We start from the raw sequence: 18176 nt of genomic DNA, 5'->3' as shown, positions 1-18176 counted from the left end.
CTGCATAACATGTGTACAAAGGCTGACAGACTTGTGGCTGGAGATACAAACACTGACCCAATATTGGCATGTTGTTGTGATAACCTCATATATTTACTGTCATATCAGGGTTTGTTGTGACATATGTCAGTTGAAGGATATGAAGTCAGTAACTCTCGTGGCTGTCACCATGTACTGACTGCAATCCTCACACTATGCTTCTGCAGTTCTCAGATAGGTGTTCTGTGAGTAACACAAGAAACGAAAGGCTCCACACACTGCCCTGTCTGCAGATAACCCTACAGATGAGAGTTTCCTCAAACACATAACACTGTCATGACAGGTATTAAATCATGTAGACCAGTCATATCCACACACACCCTGTTAAACCGACATTACTCTAAATGCAGAAGAGCAACACTTACATTCTGTAGTCATGTCTGGCACATCCTCCTCCTGTCTGTTGGCCTGTTTCCACAGTGTATGTTGTTAGAGGTAAATCCCAATACCATCTGTGATGCTGTTTGCCAAACACCAAATGTAGGTCCTGCTCACAGTGAATGAAAATGCCTAACACCAACATGATGTTCCTAGATATTGGAGTATCTTCCCATGCAATTGGCTATGGGAATGGTACTATAGCTGTTCCATATGCAATCAGCTCCAGAGGTTATATGGGGAAAGGATATGTGAAGTTGTCTGACATCAGACAGCATTCATCAGTAGGTCAATGGGAGTTGTAGTGAGTGTGAATGTGGTCGAAAGCATCATACTCCTCACACACAGACACAGGGTGCCAGTACTGACATGCATGGATGCATTGCTTCATGGGTGTGTAGTGGTTGACTGTGCCAGAAGGCTATACAAGGCTAGGTGAAGGGTATACCTTGGCATCAGGCTACATGACAATGGTTAAAAAACAAAAAAAGAGGCAGAAACACAGCAAAACTGTTTGATTTTCTTTTTACTTTAACACACTGGTACCTCGGCCATTCGCCTTCAATCAAGTTGAAGGCGAATGGCCGAGGTACCAGTGTGTTAAAGTAAAAAGAAAATCAAACAGTTTTGCCCGTTGAAGGCGAATGGCCGAGGTACCAGTGTGTTAAAGTAAAAAGAAAATCAAACAGTTTTGCTGTGTTTCTGCCTCTTTTTTTTTGTTTTTTAATACATGACAATGGTCTCCAGTGTGGCTCAGGGATGTAGTGTCTGGATTGGCCCACACAGGTGGGTATTGTATTCACCATCCAGTCACCTGGATTACTATTGTGTGTGGCCAGTGCTGTGCAATGCTTGCCGTGTATGTGTTCTATAGTCCATGACATGGGTGATATCTGGGATGTGCACATGTCCCACATGCATGTTCAGTGACATGTGGAACTGTACCTGGGGTGTCTGGACCATGTTGTGTACACAGATTGTTATCATCAGATGTGCCAGTCCTGGTCTCATGTGGCGGGAACTGGTAATGGACACCAGGTTGGCCCCACATCTACATTGATAGCATGATATAGGTATTTCCTGGTGTCAGGGGCATCTGTCCATACAGGGCATGTATTTAAGGCATGGTATGTCCTTTGTGGGTCACATTTGATGGCACCACAGTCGTTGCAGACATCCAGTGGGGAACATAGTGAAGGTGCACCATCTGCAATTATGCACTTATTGTAGTGATTGGACAGGGTGCCATGCCCTCTGTAGTTCACTGCAATCACACCATGGTTTCTATATGTGGCCAATATGCACAATGCTACTGCGGTGGTGGTGCTGCGGTAGCATTGTCACCTCACAGTAAGACTCTGTCCGGTTTGATTCTCAGCTAGAGCGTCTTCTGGGTGGAGACATGCGTGAATGGGCGTACCTTCATTGAAGGTTGTGCATCAGAGCTGGCAACTCGGTACATAAAAATCTACTGCCAATCATTAGCGGACCGGAATTCCGCTGTGGCAACCCCTAACCAGGAAAAGCCGAAAGAAATAACAACAACAACCAGCATAGCGGTTGTTGCCTAGGAAAGTGTGTTTGTGTATGAGACATGCATTGAGAGTGATCTCTGGGTAATACAAGGGTTGCTTACTTTGTTCACCAGGCCTTGAAGTCACATGTAGAGGTATGGATTGGCACCCCAGCCTCTCGGTTATTTGACATCTGTTATCCTTGTAAGGTGGACATTGTGACATATAATAGGCCCACTATATAAGACATTTGCAAAACCCACTCCACAATAAGTCCAGTTGTTACACACTCACAGCCACCTCCACACAGGATACAAATGACAAACACAGACACACAGAGTTTCACAGTTGCCAGGTCTGGGATTAGAACTCCTACTAACTAGTTTATCACACAACAGCATTACACAGTTATAGGATGCACCATGGAGATTACTGGGATTACTTTTTTCCCAAAGGTATATTTCACTGAGAATGACATAAGCAGGCTTGCCAAAGAAAGGCAATGGAGGTTGTAGTGACTGTGAATGGCCTACAAAGCATTGCTCCCTACACAGGCAAACAAACACACACACAAACATCCACACTTGCCATGCCTGGGAATAAACCCCCTACCGAGCTATTATATCACACTACAGCATTATGCTGTTATAGGATGTACCACAGAGATTACTGTGAGTACTCCTTCCACAAAGGTGTATTCCACTGGGAATGACATCAGCAGGCTTGCCAAAGAAGGGTAATGAAGGTTGTAGTGATTGTGAATGGCCTCAAAAGCATTGCTCCCTACACAAACACACACACACCAACATCCACACTTGCCATGTCCGGAAATAGAACCCCTACCGAACTACTATATCGCACTACAACATTACACTGTTATTGGATGCACGATGGGGATTACTTTAGTTCTCCTTCCCCAAAGGCATGTTTCACTGGGAATGACATTGGCTTGCTTGCCAAAGATGGGCAATGGAGGTTGTAGTGACTGTGAATGTACTCAAAAGGATTGCTCCCTACACAGACAAACAAACATACTTGCTATGTCTGGGAATAGAACACCTACTTAACTAGTTTATCACACTACAGCATTTTACAGTTATAGGACATGCCACAGAGATTACTGGGCTACTCTTTTCCCAAAGGTGTATTTCAAAGTGAATGATGTCAGCAGGCTTGCCAAAATAGCGCATTTGAATTATAGTGGGTGTGACTAACCTAAAATGCATTGTTCGCTACACAGACAGGCACACACAATTGCCATGTCTGGGATGAGAACTCCTACCTCACTTGTTTATCACACTATAGTATTACACAGTTATAGTACACACCACAGAGATTACTAGATTACTCCTTCCCCAAAGGTGTATTTCAAAGTGAATGACATCAGCAGGCTTGCCAAAGTAGCGCATTTGAATTATAGTGGGGGTGACTAGCCTAAAAAGCATTGCACCCTACACAAACAAACACACACACACAGTTGCCATGTCTGGGAATAGTACCCCTACCCAGCTACTATATCACACTACATCATTACGTGGTTACAGGACACACCACAGAGATTACTGGGCACTCCTTCCCCAAAGGTGTATTTCAAAGTGAATGACATCAGCAGGCTTGCCATAGTAGGGCTATGTGGATGGCAGTGTGTGTGCATGGGCCATAATCCATTCATCTAGAGGTAGACACACCACATCCAGGCACACACAGGTTTATATTCTGCAGGTACGTGTATACAACTGCTAGATGACTATTGCCTTGGACAGTCATGTTGCACAGTTAGCACTAGCACCACAGAGTCTATAATGTTGAGGGATACCAGTGGGTAATTCTACAGTGAGTGACATTTACATATCATGTGGTTGTAGCCATTTGGCTGTGTGCTGGGCAGGACAGGCCACATGACTGAAGGCTCTTTGTCACTGTCACTCTCTTCCACACATCAATGTATGTGTACTTTTGGCATATTATAGTGTGTTGTCCTTGGATATATGTGTGTATTCCTATCCAGTGTGTGCACAAAGCATGACTGGTGCATACTGAGGAGAGTATGCACTAACATCTGCAACTGTCAGATATGTATGGTCCACTGTTGTTACCAGACATGGGCTTCATTTGTTTAAGTGTGTGAGCATGCCCAGTATGACCTTTCAGTATGTTGTCTGAAATTGCCTTCATTTCTCTAATTGTCTGACTGCTGAAATTGCCTTCATTTCTATAATTGTCTGACATTGCCTTAATTTCTCTAAGTGTGGGAGCATGCCTAGTATGCCCTTCTGTATTAAATGTGTGGATCCCTTCCAGGTAGATTGTACTCCAGTGCAGATTTTTGTGTTCTACACCTACAGCTAGCAAACTGTTTCTGCAGGATATCTGTAGATCAGTTGGCAATATGGGGTTAAACTGGACAAGGGATAGTGGGTACTGTAGGTAATTATGTCTGTGCTGCTTCTGCTACATGGTACTGATTTTAGCAGAGATATTCAGACATGTGCAGTGTTATAACTGTGATGTTTTATGTCCTCAAATACTGTTAGGTAGACATTTTTGCTCACAGTGATGTCCTGGGGAACACAGGGTGAATGCAGCTGTGTCAAGTATTGTGGTCAAACACTTACATATTCCTGCAAACTAATGCCATTCTGGAGGGGGAGCTGCAGACACTTGCTGCTGGTTCTGTGTAACTGGTTCAGCACCTTGGTACAGTGGTGGTAGAGGATCCCATACTTGTACATCCATCAACATGACAGTATGGCCTTATCTTGCTATGGCAATACATCACAGCTGTACAGATTCACACAGGTTACCCAGAGGCAGGGGTCATAAGTCAGGACATTACCACTATTGTGGTGTATGACCAGGTTTGTAGCCATCCATTCTTGTGTTTGCAGCCAGGGATAGTATGCACTCACGGCTGTGTTTCAGACTTCACACATTTGACGCGGCCCATGCTCCCACCCCCCCCTATTATTCTATCTTTTTCTATACATTATGCAAACATTCTGTGATACTGTCCCTATAATTATCACCTCATCACAGCAGTGTATTGGTGTTGGTCCACAGTTCATGCAGTGGGACATGGTGGACATGTTACTGTGGTTTGTCCACATGGCCTTGCATATGGGTTCTGTGGACTGTTTTATGTTGTTATTTGGGAATCCATGACATAACATACATTGGCAGTATGGGTGAGATGCAGACCTTTGGCAGAGGACTGTAGGCCATTTTGTAGTGATGCAGGCCAGCTGTAGCAGGCCGTTGCATTCTGTCAGTCTTACAGTACCAGAATGCCATACAGTATATTCCCCTAGGGTGACAGGGTAGGTGTGCTAGGTTTTCATGCCAATACTTTCTATCAGTATTGATCAGGTGGTGTGGATGCTGGCAGGGTACTGTTTACAGCTAGGGACACACCTGCATGAGACACCTGCACTGCATGCTGCATTCTTTCACTATTGCTATACACAGGTGGTGGTGATATTATACCCATTCCCAACAGCAGGGATAAGACCGGTGAGACCTGTAGATGGTGGTTGGGTGAGCTGGGTGCATGTGTGCTACGGACACTACTTGCATCTGACTCTCAAATATGTATGGGGCATTCCAGTTATGCTGGCTTGTGTGGGGACATCAGCTGTTTCTCAATACATAATTCCTATAATCTTTGTGATCTGCAAGTGTTTGGCCAGACGACATCGGTATTCCCTACTACAAGGCCAGATAATGTGATGCAAACCTGTATGCACAATTCCAAGGATGTGTCCATTTCATTGTTACACTGTCTGCCTGGGGTACCTTCCCCTGTGTACTGCTTGTATATCTGGCCCAACAGTCATGCCATGTCCATCTTTCAGATGGTGACACATATTACCTCCATGCATTTAAAATGGCTTACTGCTAGAATGTGTTATACTGGGGATCACTGTTTGGCACTGCAGTTGTGAGGACTTGGCCCTGTCATCGACAGTACTGGGAAATGGCCACCAGGTCAAACCCACCATGCATACATACTGACCACTCTCACACAATATGTAACACACACTAACCTAACACACTCATATCTGCATATTGTACAAATGCTACAATCTAGCCTGCTACCTTGGCCACCTCAGGTCATCTGTGCTCCACTGGTATTATACCTACACATACATGTTACTACATTTCTTCTTTGGATTGGAGGGGGAGCACACCTAACTGTTACTACATTTTTACATAGGATTGGGGGGCACATCTGACTGTTACAATGTGTCTACATCGGATTGGGGGGAGCACACCTGACTATTTCTACATTTCTACATAGTATTGGGGGGGCACACTTGACTGTTTCTACATTTCTACATAGGATTGGGGGGCACACCTGACTGTTTCTACATTTCTACATAGGATTGGAGGGGGGCACACCTGACTGTTTCTACATTTCTACATAGTATTGTGGGGACACACTTGACTGTTTCTACAGTTCTGTGTAGGATTGGGTGGCACACTTGACTGTTTCTACAGTTCTACGTAGGATTGGGGGGCACACCTGACTGTTTCTACATTTCTACATAGGATTGGGAGGGGCACACCTGACTGTTACATTGTGTCTACATTGGATTGGGGGGTGCACACCTGACTGTTACTACATTTCTACATAGGACTGGGGGGCACACCTGACACTTGTAAACATTTGCTATGACTGTACTGGTATGTCAGGTACTCCATTTCATTCTGTATTCTAACCTATCATGCTGACTAGAGGCATATCAATGTACTACAGGTCTTTGGTTTGATTGACCTACATATCAGTTTCTGACTTCTTAACCTTCAGAAATAACATCCCACTGCCTGACCTGATGTAGTCTGTCTGTGGAGGCTGGGTGGGAGCTTACCCATAGCCATCATTCAGAAACCTTAGCACAGCCTTTGTTTGTATTTGTCTACACCTGTCCTGCTGGCTGAGACTGTTTTTGGGTATGTGAAAGTCCCTGACTGGCATGTGTGTTTCATATGGATACACATGTGGCCCAGCACATTTTCTGCAGTGGGTTTTGTCACCGTGTGTAGCATTGGCTACTCTGGTGACACCAGTATTTGTTACAGATCTCATGCTGCCACTATAGGTGTCTACTATATGCTGGCATCCCATTCAGCCACCTGATTCCCTTGCATGCTCACATACATACCATAGCTACAAGTAACAGCACATACTACTCCATTCGGCAAATGGTAAGAAGAGTGACTTACCTTGTGGGTGTGCCAGTATTGAGGATGGTGCTGGAGGGCTGCCTATGTCAGATGCACATAGTACACTCCCTATACATGGTTGAACACAGGTAATGTCATGTTTAGCATCCCTTTTACTGTATGTGTGAGTCAGAGAGAGGTGTCATTCCCTGGGTCCCTACTGTGTCAGTGTATGTGCTATGCATTGCCTCTTTGCCAAGGCCAGGGCATACTGGGCACACCTCATTCTGCCTACTGGGGCAGGCTCAGGTTGTTCCTCCTCCGAGTCACTCTGTGCCTGTGCAGGCCTTGGCAATGGTGGGGGGCTGCGTGGCCCTGCCCCATGCTGTTCCTGCTGCAGCTGTTTCCATGGGATCATATTGTGTAGCATGGCACATACGATGACAATTTGAGTACATGTAGCTGGTGAGTACTGCAAGGATCCACCAGATATGTCCAGGTACCGGAACCGTGACTTGAGCATCCCAAAAACATGCTCTATTTTGATTCTGGTCTGTGCGTGTGCCTCATTATGGAGTTCTTCGGGTGTGTGTGCATTTCTGATGGGTGTCATCAGCCATGGCTCAAGTGTGTAACCAGCATCCCCCACTAGGTGACTGTAAGGGATTTCTCCAGTGGCAAATCTCTGGTACAACTGCGTCAAATGCCAGATTTGGGAATCGTGATTGCTTCCAGGGCAGCCCGCACACACATTCATTATAAACTCTGGGCATTGCACATGACCTGGCAGTTGATGGAGGGGAAGCCCTTGCGGTTGATGTAGAAACTACCCCGCTAACCGGGTGGTGCTTTGACGCATATGGGTCTGCAGCCTATAGCACCCACTACCCCAGGGTATTCTGCTATTTGGTGGAAGAGATGCATATTGCTGGCCAACGCCTCACAGGTGTTGGGGAAATATAAGTGCTCACCGGCATGTGTTGACATGGCATCCAGGAAATGGTGGAGTACCCTGGATGCTGATGCCTGTGAGATCCCCATGATATCCCCAGTTGGCCTTTGGAAGGTACCTGTGGCTAGTATTTGTAGGCCTACACATACCTTGGTATCCACTGAGATGGGTTTCCCTCTGTTAGTTCTGTGTGTCAGGCGTGGCCGGCACAGCTCAACAATTTCCTGTAGGAGGTCCCTGTCCACCCTATAGCACTCCACTATCTCCAGCTCATGTAGCCCCTGGTAGGTTGCCCTGGGTCTGTACACTCTTCTCTGTCTCCTCTCTGTGGGTTCATCAACAGCATTCTCATCCTCACCACCCTCAGCCTCTTCCACATGTTGAGGTATGATAGCTGCTGCAGCCCCTGTCATTTTGTTGTTTTTGTTTGTTAAAATGTCCCCGCTTGTATACACCGGTGGTGTAGAACATATGGGAAAACCAGAGGGAAAGGTGTTTGCATAGTTTATAGTAGTGTTCTGGGCTAGGCTGCTGCCTGTGTAATTGGCTGATTCTGATACATTTCACCTGCCAGCTATGCTAGTTCTCCTAGATTACCTTCCTACAGCTGTTTTCCCTTCCCATTGCCTTCTTGTTTGTGCCCGGGGGCACGCCGTGCAAACACAGTGCTGAAATGTGCACAGAGCTGCTATTTCCTGGTTTACTTTTTTTTCCCTTTAAAACCCAGTGTGTGGCGCGCACACCCACTTAGGCAATGTAAAGAGTGCTAGGCAGCCTCAGACATACCCCCTTTCTTAGCTCTGCTAAGCTAAGGGCAAACCCGAGCCACAGGGCTCCAATCTGCTTACAGTATGCCTGACACATCCCCCTTTGATGTCAGCTAACTCCTAGCCTTGCACCAAGCTATTCCTCCACTTACACTGTTGGGTGATGACTAGCATTGAGGGGAAATCTGGGATTCAGTATCATTTTCCTCATTTGCATAGGATTGCCTGCTGATGCATAGTTACAGGTCCCACACTGAGCCTCCCCCCTTAGCAACCACTATTCACTGGCCATGTTGTATTCTGCCTGCCATTGAATATAATGGCAAAGTAGTGATTTTGGTTAGAATGCTTATTTCAGGTTATTTTTTTTATTTTTTGCCTGATCCGGTTTGTTCACTACTGCCCAATGCTTAAACAGCCGAACTCAGCTAAAAAAAATAAAAGTTTTTTTTTAACTGTTTTCCATGCCAATGGCCATATATTTGCCCATTGGCATGCTTTACACATTATATACACCCTTTATTTGTTGCTGTCATGGTCCATTTTGTATTTTGCAGAAATGTACTTGGTTACTAACCAAGTACATTTCTGCAGATTACACTAGTCCTGCACGGGCAGCTGACAGCTTTTTGGCTCACAAATTCACCTCATTTGCATGGTTTTTACTTCCAAATGGGGTAATTTGCATACTGGACTTGCGTCCGTGCAGGAATAGTGCAGGAGCGCTTGTGCACGTCCCTGCAGTTTATTCCTGGATCGCACAGTGGACATATTGCCTGCTGGCACTCCTGCAGTGTTTCTGCACACCATGCATGGCTTTCTGAATCTGGGGGCTAGTCTTGAAATAAAGTTTAAACCACTGGATAGTACTTAGTACACAACTGAGTTGATCACCCTTAGTGAGGAGTAGGATTTAATTAACACTTTTAAATGTTTTTGTCCTGTTGACATATAAACCAACAGTAAGTAAGCCATCATTCGTATGCAGTAAATCAAATTGGTAGCAATATATAGTGTAGGCATATTAATAAAGGCTGCTGGTCAAAGGGGTCCTTATCTATTTATATGAACAAATATCTGTTTGAATAATATTATTTTTTCAAATGTCTTGGTTAGTGGGCATAAGTTTGAAATTGGCATGTAATCCCTGTGTTATTTTGGTGAGCTTACTTTAGGGAATCAAATTACTACAGCCTGCTTGAAGGATGGTAGAAGTAAGAAGCTAGGAAGAGAAGGGTTGTAAATATAAGTAAGAGGTTTGGGGATAGCTGTTGCAGTCATTTTTAGGAGTGTGTGGTGGAACTTGGGAACTTTTGCCTCAGAATTATTGTTTAGCTTTCACAGCTGAGCTTTAGTTTCCTTGATTGTAATATGTTTAAAGTAGAAAGTAGGGCAGTAGTTTGCAATGGAATAGAGCTGAAGGTGGTCATGTTGTGTCATTTAGAGGTCTGTTGAGGAAGGATGTGGGAAGGGAAATGAGCTCTGTGGCATATGAATAGTTTACAAGTTGGCCATTTCCATAGGTGCAGGTAAATGTAGCATGTTCACACTAAGAAGTTGGGTTTGGAGCTGTGTAGTTTGCATCTGTGATCTCTCCTGTTTGCTGTTTTACTGTTTTCCAGAAATATTTAGAATGAAATAAACAGGCCTCCTGTCTTTTGTAATAGAGATACCTTTAGCATAATTAGTTGCTATCCTGTCTTTCCTTCTAACGTCAAGGTAAGCTAGATCTACATGTTCATTGGAAGAGTTTTATTTCCATTGACTCCATTTACTATGGTCCGGATTCACGAAGGTTTGCACAGAGTCTAAGAGTAGAGTAAGACTCCAGACATCCAATATGTCTGCAGAGCGATCCAGCAACAGCCGGCAGGGGCGTGCATGAGAGCTCCTAAAACTACTGTTGCAAGGACAGTGTTATGTTATGCAAATTACCTCATTTGCTGCTGAAAGCTATGCAAATGAGGTAAATTTGCAATCCAGGAAACACTAACCTGTCCGAGTAAGAGTAGGGTTATTTAAAGAAATGTACTCAGTTGGTAACGCAGTACCATTCTGCAAATAGCAATACGGAGTTATGACAGCTCCAAATAAAGGATGCATCCAGTTGAGGAAGCATGCCAATGGCCAAATATAAGGCCACTGGCATTTTAATCTGTTGCAAAATATTAAAAATAATTATTTTTTCCCCGATCTCCGATGTTTAAGCATAGCGCAGCACCGCGCAAACGTGCGGTGCTATAAAAAACAGAAAATAAAAACAAAAAAGCCAAAAATAGGCATTTTATTAAAAATATTCCTCTGCCATGCAGGTGAATGGCAGGCTGAAGACAACATGGCTACTGAGTAGTGGTTGCTAAGGGGGGAAGCTCAGTTTGAGAGATGTAACCAAGCATTAGTAGGCAATCCTATGCAAATGAAGATAAGGATAGTGAATCCCAATTTTCCCTGCCATGTGAACCATGTCCCTAGAGTGTAAGTGTAGGATTAGGGGAGTAGTAGAGTAGAAGATAGGTGACATCATGAAGGGGTATGTATCAAAGACTGTAAGGTTATTGGAGCAGAGTGGCATGTGTTTGCTGTGAGTTACTCAGGACTGGAAGAGGCGTGTCTACAGTTGTCTTAACTGAAACCAAGAAACTGAAGGTGTACGCCGTGGATATCACCAAAGTTTCTTGCAAAGATGCTTACACTGTGTGCATGCGTGTGCATGCCTGTAAACCTGTCTAAGCCTGTGTGCGCGTGTGTGTACCCGTGTAAGCCTGTGTAAGGCTGTCTATGCCTGTGTGTGCACATGTGCACCTGCCTAATCCTGTATAAGCCTGTGTAAGCCTGTGTGAGCGCGTCTGTGCTCGCGTGCACATGTTTGCGCTTGTTTGTGCGGCGCTGCCCCCTGTGGAAATAGAAAGGAAAAAGGAAGGAAAAGAAGTAGTAGGAAGTTAACCAAGGAGAACTAGCAGAGCTGCCAGGTGAAATCAATAAGAATCAGACAATTACACAGGCAGTACACTAGCCCAGCCCAGCACTTAAAACTCTGCAAACAGCATTCCCCATGTTTTTCTCAGAAGCACTGCAACACTGCAGTCTACAAACAGAAGTGAAAACTTAAAAAGCTTAACTGAGACAAAAAATGTTAGGGGCTGCCATTGCTATTATAAGGCAACATGTGCAAGATACTGAGAGTGGTGCCATTGCGAATGCTGCTGAGCAACCCACAGTGAGGAGATGGAGAAGAGTGTACAAACCCAGGGTAACCTACCAGGGGCTACATGAGCTGGAGATAGTGGAGCACTATAGAGTGGACAGAGGCCTCCTGCAGTAAATTGTTGAGCTGTGCAGGCCACACCTCATGCACAGAACCAACAGAGGGGAACCCATCCCAGTGGAAACCATGGTATGTGTCGGCCTAAGAATACTAGCAACAGGTACCTTCCAGAGACCAACTGGTGATATGATGGGGATTTCACAGGCATCAGCATCCAGGGTATTGCACCAGTTCCTGAATGCCATGTCAGCACATGTCAGTGATCATGTATATTTCCCCAATTCCCGTGAGGTATTGGCCAGCAATATGTGTCTCTTCCAGCAAATAGCGGAATACCCTGAGGAAGTGGGTGCAATTGACTGCACGCACATACACATCAGAGCACCAGCTGGTGAGCAGGGTAGGGCCTACATCAACCGCAAGGGCTTCCACTCTATCAACTGCCAGGTTGTGTGCGATGCCCAGGGCATAATACTGAATGTGTGTGCTGGCTGCCCTGGAAGCTACCACGATTCCCATGTCTGACATCTGACGCAGCTGTGCCAGACATTTGCCAATGGGGACATCCCTGACGGTCACCTAGTGGGGGATGCTGGATACGCACTGGAGCCGTGGCTGATGACACCCATCAGAAATGCACACACACCTGAACAAGAACTCCATAATGAGGCACACGCACAAACACGAAATGTAATCGAGCATGTGTTTGGGATGCTCAAGTCACGGTTCCGGTGCCTGGACACATCTGGTGGAGCCTTGCAGTACTCACCAACTACATGTACCCAAATTGTCATGGTATGTGCCATGCTACACAATATGATCCTGTGAAAACAGCTACAGCAGGAACAGCATGGGGCAGGGCCAGACAGCTCCCCACCATTGCCAAGGCCTGCACAGGCACAGCGTGACTCGGAGGAGGAACAACCTGAGCCTGCTGCAATAGGCAGAAGGAGGTGTGCCCAGTGTGCCTTGGCCTTGGCATAGAGGCAACACATAGCACATTCCCTGGCTCAGTAGGAACCCTGGAAATGATACCTCTTTCTGAGTCGCACATAAAATAAAAGGGATGCCTAACTTGACACTACCTGTTTCCACACACGTATAGGGAGTGTACTTTGTGCATCCGACATAGGCAGACCTGCAGTATCACCTGAGGCATGATTGCCATGTTTTAAGCAATATAAAGCAGTGCTAAGCAGCTTTTACCACTATTTAGTATATGTAAACAAAATTGCCCGAGCTAACTAGCGCAACATCGGGCAACATTGAGCAATGTTGGGCAAGGTCGGGCAAAGTCAGGCAAAGTTGAGCAAAGTCAGGTAAACATGCTCATATCTGCTTTACTGTTCTTTAAGCAGTCTGGTCTGCCCAGCATGAAAATAAAAAGCAGTGACAGGGCTCAAACCCAGGATACTGTGCACTATAGTCACAGTACTGCACCACTAAGTCATGACAGTATTACACTGGCACAGCCACAGCAGGGCAATTGTGCACTAATGCAAACACAAAGAAATGCTGTAGCATGCCCCTAAAGAGGCATATGGGTAATCTCCCCCACAGGCCTATGCAGACAGAGAACAGCAGGCCAGGCAGTGTGATGTGGGTTGGGTAGGCTATGAAGTTGCAATCTAATATACGGGACAGTGGACACTAAGATCTGTAGTACAGTAGTATGCCTCAAGCCAGTACGATAGGCAACAGTACAGACTGAAATGGAGTACCTTACATAGCAGTGCAGGTCTAGCAAATGTGTATAAGTATCAGGTAAACCCCTCATCCTATGTACACCCACAGTAACAATCATGTGTGCCCCCGGGTAGAAATGTACAAAGAATAGCTGTTTCCCCTGTATGTAGAAATGTTGATAAGTCTATGCAAAGTATCTCATGGAAGCCCTGCAGGCGCAGCATGATCCCTGTTGATTTATGACACAAAGGTTAGCCCTGCTGTAAAAATACAACTTGATTTTCCACACACATATAGTATAAATGTCTATAGCAGCCGTGCTCACGCACTTCAACAAATGTAGTGGATTTCATTCAGCATTACACTGAAAGGTCATACTGGGCATGCTCACACACAAATAAATGAAGCAAATGTCAGGCAACAACATACTGAAAGGTCATACTGGGCATGCTCACACAGGCTAAATATGGAGGTGATAATAAGGGATCTATGGACAAATGTGGTTAGTCATCTCTACTTTCAGAAACACATTCACAAAGTGCTCAGAAAATCATGCTATGTGTTCACACAACCTGCCAAGGTCTGTGCATGTAGGTCAAAGGAGGTTCCCTCTACTCATCAGTCATCAGACCCGTCAGAGAGTACCACAACACACTTGCGATGAATCCGACTAGGCACCGTCAGCAGCTGTAAAGACCACTGAAGTACCTCAACAAGAAGATTACTGGCCTCAAACAGTTGCGCCATGCAACAAGACTGAATTTAACCCAATCTGTACTCTGTTGCATACTGTCTACTCAGGAGATCTCTGCACAACAGACAGGTCCATGTCATGGCAACACTCAGATCTGTTCTGAGTTACAGCTCAATGGCACTAAATATACAGACCCAACTTATATTGCCAACATCCTGGCAGATAGGATCAGTGTTAACTTTACCCCCCTCTCACCCATGAAAGAGCACATCAGTATAATGGAAGACTGCAAAGTTGCTGTCATCACGGCTGCACAGGTAAAAAACACTCTCCAAAGCCAGTATCACAGCAGGCATGGGACCAGATAACCTCCCAGGCTGTGTTCTACACAAACCACAGAATGAACAGGCACCACACCAATGGACCATGTTCAGTCATAGCCACACCTCAGGCTTTGTGCCAGCTGAATGGTGCACAGCGACGGTTATCCCACTACACAAGGGTGGAGACACCACGGACCCCAGGAACTAATGCCCCATTAGCCTGATGGGCCTGCCCTTCAAGGCCATGGAATGTATCATCATACAACTTATAAAAAATACAGTTGTAATCCCCAAACCCTAGACCACAACCATGTTGGGTTTGTAAAATGCAGATCATGTCTCCTAAACCTGATAGATGACAGTGAAGCAGTCACCAGAACCGTAGACAAGGGTAAGGTGGTTCGCACAGTCTATGTAGATCCTGCCACAGCTTACAACACCACCCCACACTCTGTAAATATAGATAAACCCACTAAATGAGGTATAAATTACTATGTCACAAGATGGGTTGCCAACAGGCTTACTGACAGAGCACACACTGTGAAAGTAGCAGACTCCAAGTATGACTTTGGATCAGTGACGAGTGCAGTACCACAGGGTCCAGTCCTGTGTCTTGTCCTGTTTAGTATCTACTTCCCTGAAGTAAACTTTAACATGGAAGGTCTGTGGCTAATGAAGTTTCCAGATGACTGCAAACTAGGAGCCATAATTGTAAACACTAAAGATGTGGACATCCTGCAACAGGGCCTCACTGAGACAGATGGCTGTTGTCAAAGCCATGGGCTCAAGCTCAATGGCAAAATGTGCATTGTCATCCCCCTTGTTAAAAACGATGTAGCCATGAACTACAACATAGGCGGTAGTATACTTAACACTGAAAGTGTGACAAGAGATCTTAGGTCACAGGTGGACAGTGGACACAACTGTGATAATCACATTCCACAGTAGTCAGGAAATCCTCCTATGTGGCACACCTCATCACAAAAGGTGTCTCATGCAGAATAGAAGAAGACCTTGTTCCCCTCTACTCATCATTCACTAGAACCATAATAGAGTACAACGCCCCTTTTGCTATGTACCTCACAAGACAACTACAACAACTGGAAAGCTTGCAGCAATACGTCACAAAGAGCATTAGTGGCCTGAAATACATGCCATACACAGACCATCTCAAAATGCTCCAGCTGTACTCCATCACATATCGCCTACTCAGAGGTGTTCTCTGCCTAACATACAAAGCTATGTCAAGCACAGAGCTGTTGGACATGCTCCATGTAAAACACTCACATGCCATCTGATCTTCAGACCCAAAACCACGAGTGAAATACCAAAGAAAGGGGTGTATCCATTTACCTTATGGATACTCACACCTACAGGTTAGTGGCACAGCATGAGGCCTTGGAGGCCATGCAAGTGCAACTAAAATTGGGCAAAGCTGCTTATCAGATTGTAGCCTGCTACAGATCACCTACCTTATCTCAGGAACCTCACTCAGTAGTCCTGAGAACTGTGGAAAATACAAAGGGCCTATCAAACACCATTATATGAGGAGATTACAACTACCTAAACATTGAGTGGGAGAATTACTCGTGAACAAAGTCCTTTGCCCAATATTTCCTAGAGTTTAAAAAGTATAACACCCTGGAACAGCTGGTCACCACGCCCACTGAGGTGACAACGTACTGGACCTGATTATCACCAACATGGGGTACCAGTGTACCAAAACAGAGTAAACCCCTCGCTGGTAATATCAGATCATAAAGTAATCACACTGGACATCCACACCCCCCCCCCCCAGTCAATGAAACCACTGTGAAGACATTTTCAAAAGCAAACTGCACACTTCCCAAGACAAAAGTTGAAAGTTCCAAAGCCCCCTTGCTATAGGATAATGCCATACAATCCGCCGAATAATTTACAAGTGCAACCTATGAGCATCTACATGGATGCATTGATTGAGACATCCCCTATAAAACCAAGATGCACTCCTCCAAAAATAAGAAACCAATCTGGTGGTCGTCGCCCCTAAATAAGCTAGACAACAGCAGGAGGAAACGAACACATGATAGAGCAAACTTCACAAAAGGAAAGGCATCATTGATCATTATTAGGAATAAACAATGATCGCACATAAAACAATCCAAGGCCAGTTTCTAAAGACAAATTGCCAAGGAATGTAAGAATAACAACCACAAAGCCTTTGTTAGCTATACCAAACATGTAGGTGGCAACTTCCAAATATGCTGTCAGCTACTGAAAAATGGCAAGAAATACACTGAACCAACTTACATTGCCCACATCCTGGGGGATAGGTTCAGTGCATGCCCCCCCCATTACCCCCAAAAGGGCCTGTGTCCATCCCAGAAGAATGCAGAGCCCCAGACTTCATGGACATGCAGGTAAAGACAGCCCTCTCCAAAGCTAAGAACACAGCATCAATGGGACTGGATGGTGTCCCAGGCTGCGTCGTACACCAGCCCCAAAAGGAACTACACCCTCACCTACATTCACTGTCCAGACTCAATTGTACCACAGGCTATGTACCCAAAGAATGGCATACACCAACAGTCATCCAGCTCCACAAAGGTGGTGCCACAACAGAACCTGGAAACCATTGCCCTATAGGTCTACTCAGCCTGGTCTGCAAAGCTATGGAGCAAATTATCATGGAACCCATAAACAGAAACATTGGGGACCTCCCAGACACTGGACTCTACCTAACTTGGCCTTGTTAAAGGCAGATCTTTCCTCCTAAACCTAATTGACTTATTTGAAACAGTTAACAAGGACATAGATGGAGGTGAAAGTAGTCCACACAGCCCACCTGGACCTCTCTAAGGACTTTCTACACCTTTCCCCACTTTGTCATCATGGACAAGCTTACCAGCTTGAACATTAACAGCTATGTCACAGGATGGGTGGCCAAGTGGCTCACAGATCAAACACACATGTTCAGGGTTGCGGTTGCCATGTCCGACTCTAAACCAGTCACAAATGGCATCACACAGGTCTTGGTCCTGGGACCCCACCTGTTCAGCAGATACTGCTCAGAGGTACAGGCAAGCATGGGAGGAGTATGGCTGAACAGGTTTGCAGGTCACTGCTAACTGTGGTCCATAATTGACTCTACGGCTGACACAGACATCCTCCAGAAGGGTCTTAAAGAGACAGATACCTGGTGTCAAAACAATGCCCTCAAGCAGAATGCCAAAGAATGCATAGTAATCCCCTTCGGATAAAACAAAGTGCACACAAATTACCACATAGGTGGTAATCCGGTATGTACAGAGAAAGTCATTATGGCCCTGGGGACACAGGTAGATAGTAAAATCTCCTTTGATGATCACATGGCCAAAGTGTTTAGACATTCCTTCTATGTAGCCCACCTAATGTTA

The sequence above is a fragment of the Protopterus annectens genome, chromosome 4.part1, assembly GCF_019279795.1.
Source record: "Protopterus annectens isolate FY-2018-M chromosome 4.part1, PAN1.0, whole genome shotgun sequence".
Lineage (NCBI taxonomy): Eukaryota > Metazoa > Chordata > Ceratodontiformes > Protopteridae > Protopterus > Protopterus annectens.
This window is presented reverse-complemented; position numbering follows the sequence as displayed.